The 11367-nt window shown below is 33.1% G+C and overlaps 1 protein-coding gene across 1 annotated transcript in view; it reads right to left on the minus strand.

The window, feature by feature from the left end:
- The window catches only part of LOC118186878 (G protein-coupled receptor 83-like), a 33499-nt gene extending 22533 nt beyond the window's left edge, over positions 1 to 10966 (minus strand). The window contains exon 1 of the mRNA XM_035357046.2: positions 10804 to 10966. The gene's annotated coding sequence lies outside the window, so the exon portion shown is untranslated. The remainder of the gene's footprint in view (positions 1 to 10803) is intronic.
- Between the last annotated feature and the right edge of the window lie 401 nt (positions 10967 to 11367).

Below are 11367 nucleotides of genomic sequence, written 5' to 3' on the forward strand. Positions count from 1 at the left end.
TGTTCTTTGAAAGTACTTTGAAGTCTGTAACTATATCATTTGCTCTTGCATACAGAGAAATTTTGGTAATTGCATTTATAAAGCTTTTCATTGGATCTGCCTTGGAAATTTGAGCATATACATATTTAGTATGCGTTACTCAGCGAAATAAAGCAATAAGAGGTATATTCATGTACTTTTCTAATATAACGATAAAACACACATTTCCGATCTAACATAAGAGGAGCAACGTTCGTTGTAACGAGAATTGATTTTTGCGAATCAAATTAAAATTTGGGGTTAGTATTTCTAAAAGATTAAAAAAATATTTGTTTCACTAGTTTCATTTCTTAAATCGCGAATTAGTAACATTTCTTTGTATACATGAAAATCTTCTGAAACAAAAGTTACTTAAAATACTATCGGAGAAATTCTTTTATATTGCATCATTCACTCAAAGAAAAGTATCTGCAAGTGCCAAATTTTTATAAATTGATCCGATAATACTATTAGAAAGCTCTTGCATTTCGCAAGCTGATGCTTGATGAATTAATTGAAAATCCCTAACTTTTCAAAATACAATTTCTTCAATAAAGATGAATAATATAAAGATGAACTTGATAAAACTTGAAATGATAATTTCTTTCTCTTTTTCTTCTGGGAACAGGAAAGGGTCAATGCTGTTTTATAGTTTGAAGAAGTTACAAACGCCTATCATTTAAAAAACGTTTGAATTCCCCCCCACAATTTGCAGGGTCTTTTGAAGTAGGAGATGCAACCCGGGAGGGTGAGAAGCAATATGCAGTGCAATGTCCTCGCCGCATATTAAATATACAATACCCTCGCCGGGATCTTGAACATGGACCTCTAGAATACACGCCGAGTGTGCTAGCCGTTACACCACGAAAGTATGCAGAAAGGAGAGACAAAATCTCCCCCCTTTTAAAGGGCGATTGGGGATTAGGGGACCCAGTCGCCAAATCCTGGTGGTGAAGAATCATCATCCACCATCTTTTAGTTCTGGCGCCATTGTAGAGTCATTAGGTTTTTTTGAAATAGGAGACGTTAAATATATGCAGTGCCCTCGTAGGGATTCGAACCTGGACTTCTCGAATACGCGCCGAGTGGGCTAACCGTTACACCACGAAGGCATGCAGAAAGGAGGGAGAAAATACTTGAATTATCTCCAACTTCAGACGTTCATTTCGTTACTTTCTCCTTAGGAATCAAGGGGGAAATAACCTCAAAATATCTGTGCTTTTGTTTCAGATTTCTTAACTATCCACTTATATTCATTTAAGCATTTCATTACATGCCATTTTTGTTGTGCTGTATTACAGTAACCTGCGATTTCCATTCATAAAAAAAAAATTAAGCCTTCTTCTAGTCTCTTGCTTTGTTATGTTTATCGTTCAAAGTACTAGCTCGTTCATCTGACGAAAATAAGGTACTTTTTCCGTTTTAAAGTTATTTTTTGTACAACGGTTTGTTTTTCTCTTCAAAGGGAAATGAAATAAATAGTATCACTAATTGACTGTTCATGAAAAATAGTGACTTGGTTAAAATCAGTTGGAAAGATAATGATGAGCCTCCACCCCTTAAAAAAATATTAACACTAACAATTAATTTGCTTGTAATATGTTTATTCCTAATTCGAACACTGCGTATGCTTTACATAGGAAGTGTGTTTGTATTTAGTTTGCCCAGTTCTTAGCTGCAGCACAAGAACGTTCTGGAAACCTAGGTGACCAGTATAATGGCTAAGATAGCTACATATAATTCACCCTTCGTTTTCATTTTTTCATAACAAAGTGGATAGGTGAATCATCATAATGTTCCCCATACAAACCTAGTTATCTTTGTTTACTACTGTAAGGTGCTCTTGTTGGTTGGTTGAAGGTCGAAGTGTATGTTCTGACTCCGAAAAACTGTATTTAGCAACCAACAACAGTGAAAAGATGAAAACATGGAAACCTCTTCAAATGAACTTTCTGAAAGTGTATTTATTCCTTAGGGACATCAGATTGACATTACAGTACAACGCACAAGTTACTGGACAAATAAATGCACATAGAAAGTGATTTATTTAAAGAAAGGCAGTGGAGGTTATGAGATACCTGGTATTTTTTTGAGTATCTGAAGCATATTGGAAAACCAAACCAAAATGTTGAAAGTTAATTTCACCCATGCGATACAAAACGCATTCGTGCAAAAGGGACATAATAAATTTTCACTATAAGAAAGTGTTTTTCTTTTTAATAGATTAAAAGGATATATAAAAAGCATCATGATACGTATAAATATAACAGAATGAGTTAATAATCAAGAAAAACGATAAAGCTTCCAATAGCAATAGGTTTACAAATGTAATTAATTTGTACATAAAAATTATAACGAATGATATAATTTGTATTTAGTGAAATTTCAATGACAACATGCAAAATTAACAAGTTATTAGTAATTGATTGAGCTTATTACTTAAAATTATAAAATTATTAATAAAAAAACAAATTATAATTTCAGATGCAGATGACAAATTACTTACATAAAACTTTATATTTTTATTATAAATGCATTAATTTCGAGATTCAATTTAATTAGTTAAAATTAAGAAAAGCACCACGAAAAACAATTGACAATTATCCCTGTTATCTTTCGAACTAATAGTTTTTAAATACGTATGATGAATGCAGTAACAATGACTATGACTGAAAGCCGTCATTTTGTCATATTTCTACGACATCTGTAAATTATCAAAAACAACGGCAGCAATTTTGTGGCAAAGACGAAGAAAAATTAACCAAACATTATTGCAACCTTTCGGACCAGTCTGCGGCATCTTTGGTTTTTTATATTCTACTTTGGGACTGGGCTATTCAATAAATGCAAAACACACGAGGACTATTTGCAGAAGCTTCATGTTACTTTTGATCAAAAGCATTTAAGGAATGGAATCAGAATGTTTCGTAGTCCTCTTAACATACAACAGTATTTCGCGAGAATTTTAAGGTAGACGGATACGTATGTATATTCTCAGTAGTAATTTCTCGCTATCGGCAAAGACGCTATAGTCTTCCTGCTATCCGCAAAGACGCTTACACCAAGAAGGAATAACCTTTTATCAAGTAAGAATTTTACCACTTTTGCAAATACGAAAGATGAGACCTCAGAATAAAAGATTTCAGTGATTAAATACGTCTTTTTTTCTTTTCTTTTTTTTTTTTTAACAGAAACTCTGTCTGATTTCCTAACAAGTTTTATGCCTCTGTAACGTTCAGTTAAATATCTGAGATCCAAGTTAACGAGATATAACGGGCAATAAATAATCTAAAAATATTTTACTGGTACTGGCCATTTGAATTCCAACGCATTTATAGATAAAAAAAAAAAAAAAAAAAAAAAGAAACCGTATTCTTAAAAATAATCTGTTGTTAAGCCAATCAGATGCAGCTGTGCGGTATTTCTGGAGAGTTAACAACTGGTTTTACAGCTGCAAAGACTTTGGATTCGTTTACATTTCAGAGGTTAATAAAATTTATGACTTAAGCTATTTTATAACATAAATAAATTTATGAGTTCTTAAAGTAAAATTTGTGGAATACTCAAATTCTTTAATGGAAATAAAGCAAGGTTGGCTGCGCATGATTTCCATTAATAATGCAGGAGATGTCACTGAGCAAATACTTGGGGGGGATTAAAGTTACCCATGCGTTTGGCAGATAAAATATGCTATAAGAGTAAGAGCGCTTATTGTTATTTTTTATATGGTTGTAATTAATCTCCAGCTGATTCTCGCTGATTTTAAATTCTAAACATTTGAGAGTTTCGAATGTTAAAAGAACCTGTTATAAAGTAAATAAATAAAATATTTTTTCCAATCACTTTGGTTTGTTGCATCGATTTAATTAACGGTAATCGGATGCACATATATGGAAATATGTTAGGTTGCACAAGTACATAGTTATAATATGATAATTATTACAAAATATTAATTAATGTAATTACAATTATTGATAGGTTTTAAAATATTCTTTTTCTTTCTTTTTCTTCTTCTTTCTTTTAATGCAAATTTCATTTTATTTTCCAGAAGATCTAGACAAGTCAGTCATATAATATCAGAAAATAAATCACTTTCGAATGCCAAGGTCACGGTCGGATTAAGTCTCTAGCGCACCCATTTAAAATTTAAATTGGAGTCTCATTTACATAAGTTTCTTCTATTGGAATCTTAAATAATGCCCCTTAAAATTTTTACTAATAACAGAGAGTACAAAAACTAATACAATAGTAATTGCGTAATAAAACAGTTTCTGGTATAACGAAAAGCATATGTAATTACAGCCAGTAATCAGCTTTTAAAATATTTAAACTTTTCGTTTTCAGATATTCATTTCAAAAGTTTATTAATAATATCTTTGAAATCTAGCTGTTCGATAGCGACATTTTCTACGGTAAGTATTTCTAAAGACCTTAGACTTTCCTTTCCATATTGGGTTTTTTAAATCAGAGAAAGACCTCTCTCATCATCAAATTAGAGAAAGACCTCTCTCATCATCAAATCGTTTCCGTTTTCTAGGGCTTTCTTGAGTATTACGTAGAATTTGTAGTAGGGTATTGTTAATATCTTAGTTTTAATTTCGTTTATTTAACTTTAAATCATGTATGTATTGCAATAAATTTACAGAACATTTATTACAGGTCGTTAAATTATTGCTAGGATCTTGTACTGATCTGCTGGATGCATACGTACTAGTCAGTCTTATGTTCCAAATAACAGTCATCAGAATAAACTACATTTTTCTTATTTTTTTCTCAATATGCTTTGCTTTGGCTAGGATAATAGGACTTTGTGTTTCATTTTGAAAGTACTGAAACAAAAGACTTCGAATTTCAAACGAATCATTCATTTTAACTTACTGCACATTGACATCTAAAATAATGTTACGAATTTTGTGCAATATAACATATACGGGTTCAAGAAAAGCGAGGCTATGCCGGAAAAATGAGATTACAGGGGAGGTCTCTAACACTGCGTTAAATATCTATCTCGCCAAGCTGGTGATGGTTTTGTCAGCTAATTTTTGCCGCTAAATCTGAAGAGAAATCTCCAATCTTTTTTTTTTTTTTGTTTTGTTTTATGAGATAACGGCAAAACCTCGAGGGTTATCTGCCTAATGAGAGGAATGCCTTCATGGGGACTTTCTAAGGAAAACTGGCTCGCATACACATTACACATGGTGACATGGGAAAAACACTAGAAAGCGCATGAAGGCAGCCCAGAGGCAACCTCGGATCAAACTACCAGTGTTCAGCGTCTTTACTGCTCGGCCGCTGGTGGGCCTGGCAACATTGGGGACCGGTTCTTGTATAACGGTAATTGATACTCTTATTGATTCCTATATGTAACTGTAACCGTATCCGGCACTTATATGTAACTTTATATGCCTTCCAGTAATTTCGAGAAATGGAAGGTATAAGAGATTTCACGGGGGTCGGGGAAAATTATATAAGCCTCAAGAGAGCATCATTTCTCAGTTTCTCTCTTAAACAGCCTCGTATTTTCTGGCAAAGGTCACGCTTTTCTTTTACTTATTCAAACTTCCGTTTATACGGAATGTAGTTTCAGAAATATTAAGCGTCAGACGCCGAAGACCCAAATTTCTTCTCAACTTCGCGTAGTAAACCAGCAATAAAGTACTATATTCTTATTCGCATTTAGTTTTCAGTTTTTCAGTTTAAAATAGAATACGGGAGTATCGAGCGATCTCCGTGCGAGCTTCGGTTTTTAAATGAGCTTTACATTGCGTTGTGTTTAACGTTTTTAGTAATTTGAAGTGGTATGTACAGTGCGTTGTGTTTAACGTTCATAGTAGTTTGAAATTGTAAGTACTGATTTTGCTCTGCATGGTGCTTTCGTGGTTTACTCCATATGTAACGTGAACACGAGCTAGTTACTCTTAGAAAATCCTCCACGAAGGCATCCCTACTCTTCGACAGATACCCTCATGTGATTTCCATTATATAAGCAAAGTAACCTAACCCGTAAATTAATGTTTAACATTGTTAATGGCATAAATCCATTAACAAATACCAACCAATTTCCAAATAATAAACGCATAGAGACGCATGTGCATGTAAAATTTTATATAGTTCAGCTAAGACAATGTGCCTGTCTACAGGGTTATATACAGAAATGTTGGTGGGTGCAGGAATTAGACCAACACCATTGGCATTGCATCGGTGGCAACCAGTCCAGGCTGTTATTACATACTATGTCTACCGTCATATATTATTTGCTGCCCAAACGATATAGTGATTATTACCGATGGGCCCAAGTTTGAATTCCGGAGAAGGCGTGGTTGCTTGTAAATATATATTGTGTTGTGACAAGAGGCACTAAAAATACATGGCGAGCTGAAGTTCTCTGGAGTGACTGGTGCCAAAGAAAGAGGATTTGAAGACGCGAAGATCGACCCCTCCTGGTGTCGTTGAACTGAGGTGGAGCTTAACATTTAGCAAGACCCGGCAATGCCGGTAATGCACAGGAGCCGGCCTCGTTTCAGTCTGTACCTGCATGTATTGTTTGCTCATGGAATAACATTGTCTGTCTGTGTGTGATTATGTCAAAGCCTCGAGGGCTATCTATCTAGGGGAGGATGCTTTCGTGAAACTGGGTCGTATGCACTTTAAACACTGGGAAAAATACGAAAACACCCATGCAACCAGACCCTTCACCGGGATTTGAACCCTGGACCGAACTATGAGAGCTCAGCTACTTTACCGCTCGACCGCTGGTGGGCCGCAGTCTAAGAAGGCGTACTATTCATAGGTGCATTGAAGTACCATGGTCCTACGCTGAAGAAGTACAATGTAGCGCCGCTCGCTGTGCGACTCTTTTGTATGAAACGTTTGGTATCTGCAATAATACTCCCTAAATTTGCGTTTATTGTTCGAAGCATGGTATTTGTGGCTTTCTCCAGTCTATTTTTCAAATCCAGTCTGTTTTGAACAGACTGTAGTTATTTTTAATACGTGGTCAGTCTACATTTTTACTTCCTTGTACGAAGTAAAAAGGAAGTATTGTAATCGCGAAAAGTTTCAGGCAGCATATTTCAACGAAAATATCCATTTTGACAGCTATCGAATGCAATTTAACGATGTTTTTGCGTAACATCTGTGCGTAAAGACAGAAAAAAAGATTCGTTTCCTCGAAAAAAATTATAAAACTGCTTTGAAATTAATTCTGAAGGGAATTTTTCGTGGCGTCTGTACGTACGTATGTGCGTGCGTACGTACGTATCCGCATAACTCAAAAAAGAGTAGCCTCACAACGTTGCAATTTTGTATATAGGACCTATAACATGTAGATGTGCACCTCGTATAGTTGCAATCGGCCGCAACAAACGTATATAAATATATATATCTACACTGTGATCAGGCTCAGTGATCTCAGTTTCTTTACTCTTATATGTTTGTACATTGTGCATTTTTTGCTTTAAAAATGATTGAATTATGTTGTTCATATATTCCGGTTAAGGTTTTTATGCCTTTAGGAAATCTGCAAGCAATATTTGTAGAATTACCAACAATGTAAAAGCTGTTTAAGTGCGGTTAAGCCTATTTTTTAAATAACATGGCGGGCATGTTTGTTTACATTTGAAACAGCAGAATAGTAGATTTGTTGCCAATCTAGAGAAACTAAGCTTCACAGCAACTAACATAACGCCTTCATTTATTATTGCGAATTAAATCATGCTTAATCCTTTCTGGAATTTTTTCGTGAAAATAAGTGTTTAAGATTTACTTCGTAATTTTTAATATAGATATTTTGAGTTTTTATGTATTTTTGCCTTGTTGCGAAGTGAGAACTGAATTAATTGAATGAGAAATACTGAATCGTCTGTGAAAAACTGTTTCTTTTTTGTTTTGCTTGTTTAATTTATTTTATACATCGTTCTAGATATATTAGAGTATTTGAAGAGAACATGTGGCAACGATTAGATAATTCTTCAAATGATATAAATTTTGTGAATTCTGAGTTATAATATGAACGAAATATAACGCTGTTAAGTGAAACTAGCGCCAAAGTGTAGCTATGGTAAACAAATATAATGAATTTTAAAGAGTGCATTTATTGTATTGTAGTTTATGCGCTATCGACAAAGTAGATTTAATTCATTCCATTAAGTTTAAATGAAATGCAAGAAAAAATGCGTACAATTTAATATTCCGTGCAAGGAAGTCATGTGGTGTACACATCAGATTTTTTATACTACATGTGATGAGTCTATTTTAATTTTATATTTTTTCCAGTCTGTTTTTAATATGTGACTTTCACGACAGAATAGCGTGAATTATAATACGAAGATAATCGATCTGCCTGGCTATTGGAACATTTTTGCCCCTTAGACTTACACAAGAGGTGTGCTCATTCTTTTTACCTGGTAGATTAGTTTTACTTTAGGTTTTGTATACTAGATGACCAACAAGAACTTCGCCCAAGACGCAATTTTATCTAGTACACGCTAAGCTCCCATTCCATATGCTCGGCGGGAAGGGCTTTCTAATGCGTAATACAATTTTCTAACCAGCCAAGGCATGAAGGTAGGAAGTAAGGTAGGAAGAAGGTTCCTACCTCCATGAGCCAAGGGGGGGGGAATACTATTTTTTACACTTCAGAACTGAAAAATAGGAACTTGTAAGGAAAAGTTAAATATCTTGACCCATACGCTGTTATGAGTAACAGTCAGAGCATCTACGTAGGTGTTTGAAGATGCTGTGATCGACTTCCAGGATTTTTTTTTCTTTTTTCTTTTTTTTTTTTTAATCCTCAATCTTATACTCCACCTTTTCCGCATCTTGCTCTGGAACAGCAGCAGATGTCAAAAGATGAATTTAAAAAGAGAAATAACAGAACATAACCAATACTTTTGCCTGAAGTCGAGCAGTGGAACTTCAAAATACTTTCAGTTACGCCGCAACAACATATGGGAAAAGCGTCTTAATTCCTTACACACTTGGGTTCTAATATTATAAAAATATTTTTTATCTCTTTCTGTTACAAGTAAAGCTAGATCAAAACTATATGTCAAGCTGAAACTTATAACAAAAGTATATATTGGACTGATGAAATTTTTAAATGTATAATTACACATACAATTTGTAAACCTAATGCTGTTGGTACATATATATTTCTTTTTTATATGATGAAATATATATATATATATTTCTTTTTTATATGGCGAATAACACATGTAAGAAAATTCCAGAAATTATAAATTTGTATTAAATTTAGACAAAATTTAATTTGGATTGACGGTGATGTTGGGAAAGTTTTATGCGGTTTGAGAGACAATGTAGGGTCTCTCGAAACGCATAATCTATGCATATTACCGCATAATCTGCCTATCTGTGCATGCTATATAATATCATTATTAATTTTTTAAGCATATTACCTTTATATTGGTTGCTTTTGCATTTACTCTTTGATTTTTATTTTTTCAAATCTATACATATTAAATTCTTTTTATTTAGATTTTTTTTCCCACTGCAATTTTTATTTTAATTTGTTTAATTTGTGCTGGGTTACCTTTCGAGTTATTGCTCATTATGGAATCACAAAGTATCCGTCTCAGTTCCCTTCTTGTTAAATGCAATCACTGCATTTTCTACTGATAAAAAGTTTAGCTTCCTTTACGTCTGGAATTTCTTGGAAACATATCAGCTACTTTTAAAGCCTCAAATATCTCATTTTAAGGCTTAAAATGTAAGATGACTGTCAGTTGTCAAGATATGTGACTATACCACCCTGGAAATTAAGATTCGGAACATTTAAATTTTAGCTTTCTCTTGACTCTTCGATGACATCCTGCTGCTTTTCCAAAGTTGCATTTACTCAGTGAGCAATTAAATACATGCTGCATAGTCAATGCACATAATAAAGTTTAATAATCGCTTTTCAATATAATAAATCAAATCTTACTCGGTAAGAGTCTAAAATAATTCACGATTGCCATTAAGTTAGTGTATGATATGCTATTTTCATTCACTATGTTGTATTACGTTATTTTATTACCAAAGATGCTATCTCATTCCCAAAGACGATATGATATGTTATTTTAATTGATCAAAGATGGAAGGGAGATAAAAGAATAGCTCTGTGGATTTCTTTAAATAAGCAAATATCTGAAATAAGCAAATTTCACAGTTTCGAAAACCTAGTGGACTCCTACACGCAAAATAGGTAATTTAAAAACTCATAAATATCCTTTACTTTAAAAAAATTATATATTTTGCAAGTAGAATGGAAATTTTCACTTTGCATTCTGAGGATCTCTCATGTTAATATAACAATAAGAAAGTACTGAATAGCTATGAATTTGAAATTTGTAGTTTATTCATTCATGTTGAAGATTCATAATAGCTTAACTTCATAATAGTTAAAAACTATACCAAGATTTATGTAGAAATTTATATCGAGAAATAAAATAAATACTAAAACTGAAGTTTACGAAGAAAAAGGCAACGATGAATAGTTAAAGCAAGAACACTTTCTCGATTCCGTGAAGCGTTATTTATTTTATCGGATAAAACTTCTAATTTAATTTCCTTTAAAAAAACGTTGTTCTGTAATAAATACTCTTAAGCTTCCTATATAGCTTTTTAAAACTCAAACTGTTTTAATCAGCATTTCGTGCCAAAGATTAAAAATCGTGTCATTATAACAAATACTTTAGAAAAATTTTCTATTTTGATTACCAAAGATTGATTAGATTTGAGTTTAAAATGTATAATAATAGCGACAATATACGTAGGCTTTCTTACCTTTTATGTGCCTCATTTGCATTCGGAACTGATTTAGCAAGACTCGCAATGCTGTATAATACAACCACAATAAACCTTATTAGACTACGGGTTATTTTATACTTAGCATCCAGAGCAATCCTATTTATTTCAGCTGTCACCGACGAACCTGCGCAGTCGTATGTCTGGCGCAGTGTTTAAAGAAGATCCTGTTTTGAAAGGCAGGTGCATTTATTACGCGACAGTTATTAAATAATAACAGTTTAGTTCAGTTTTTCTTATAGAAACTATTTTATAAAGAATACACACACACACATATACATTCTTGTTTATTAATAGTTGCTTTCATTAAGAAAAATATGTACACAACTGTACCTATAATTCGTTTTATTTCGTCCTTAAGGAAACCACGTGAAACATTTATAAAAGAATACATGAAATAATCTTTAATTAATTCTACACCATCAGCAAAAGTAAAATGTCTAGGAATTCTACAATTTGGATTTTAAATAAAAATAATTGATTGACGAATGAATAAATAAATTAACATGACATCCCTTTCTTTTAAAACTCCCTGAAACTATA

This window comes from Stegodyphus dumicola, chromosome X1, assembly GCF_044657685.1.
Source record: "Stegodyphus dumicola isolate Sdum_Otavi_A_Nest chromosome X1, ASM4465768v1".
Lineage (NCBI taxonomy): Eukaryota > Metazoa > Arthropoda > Arachnida > Araneae > Eresidae > Stegodyphus > Stegodyphus dumicola.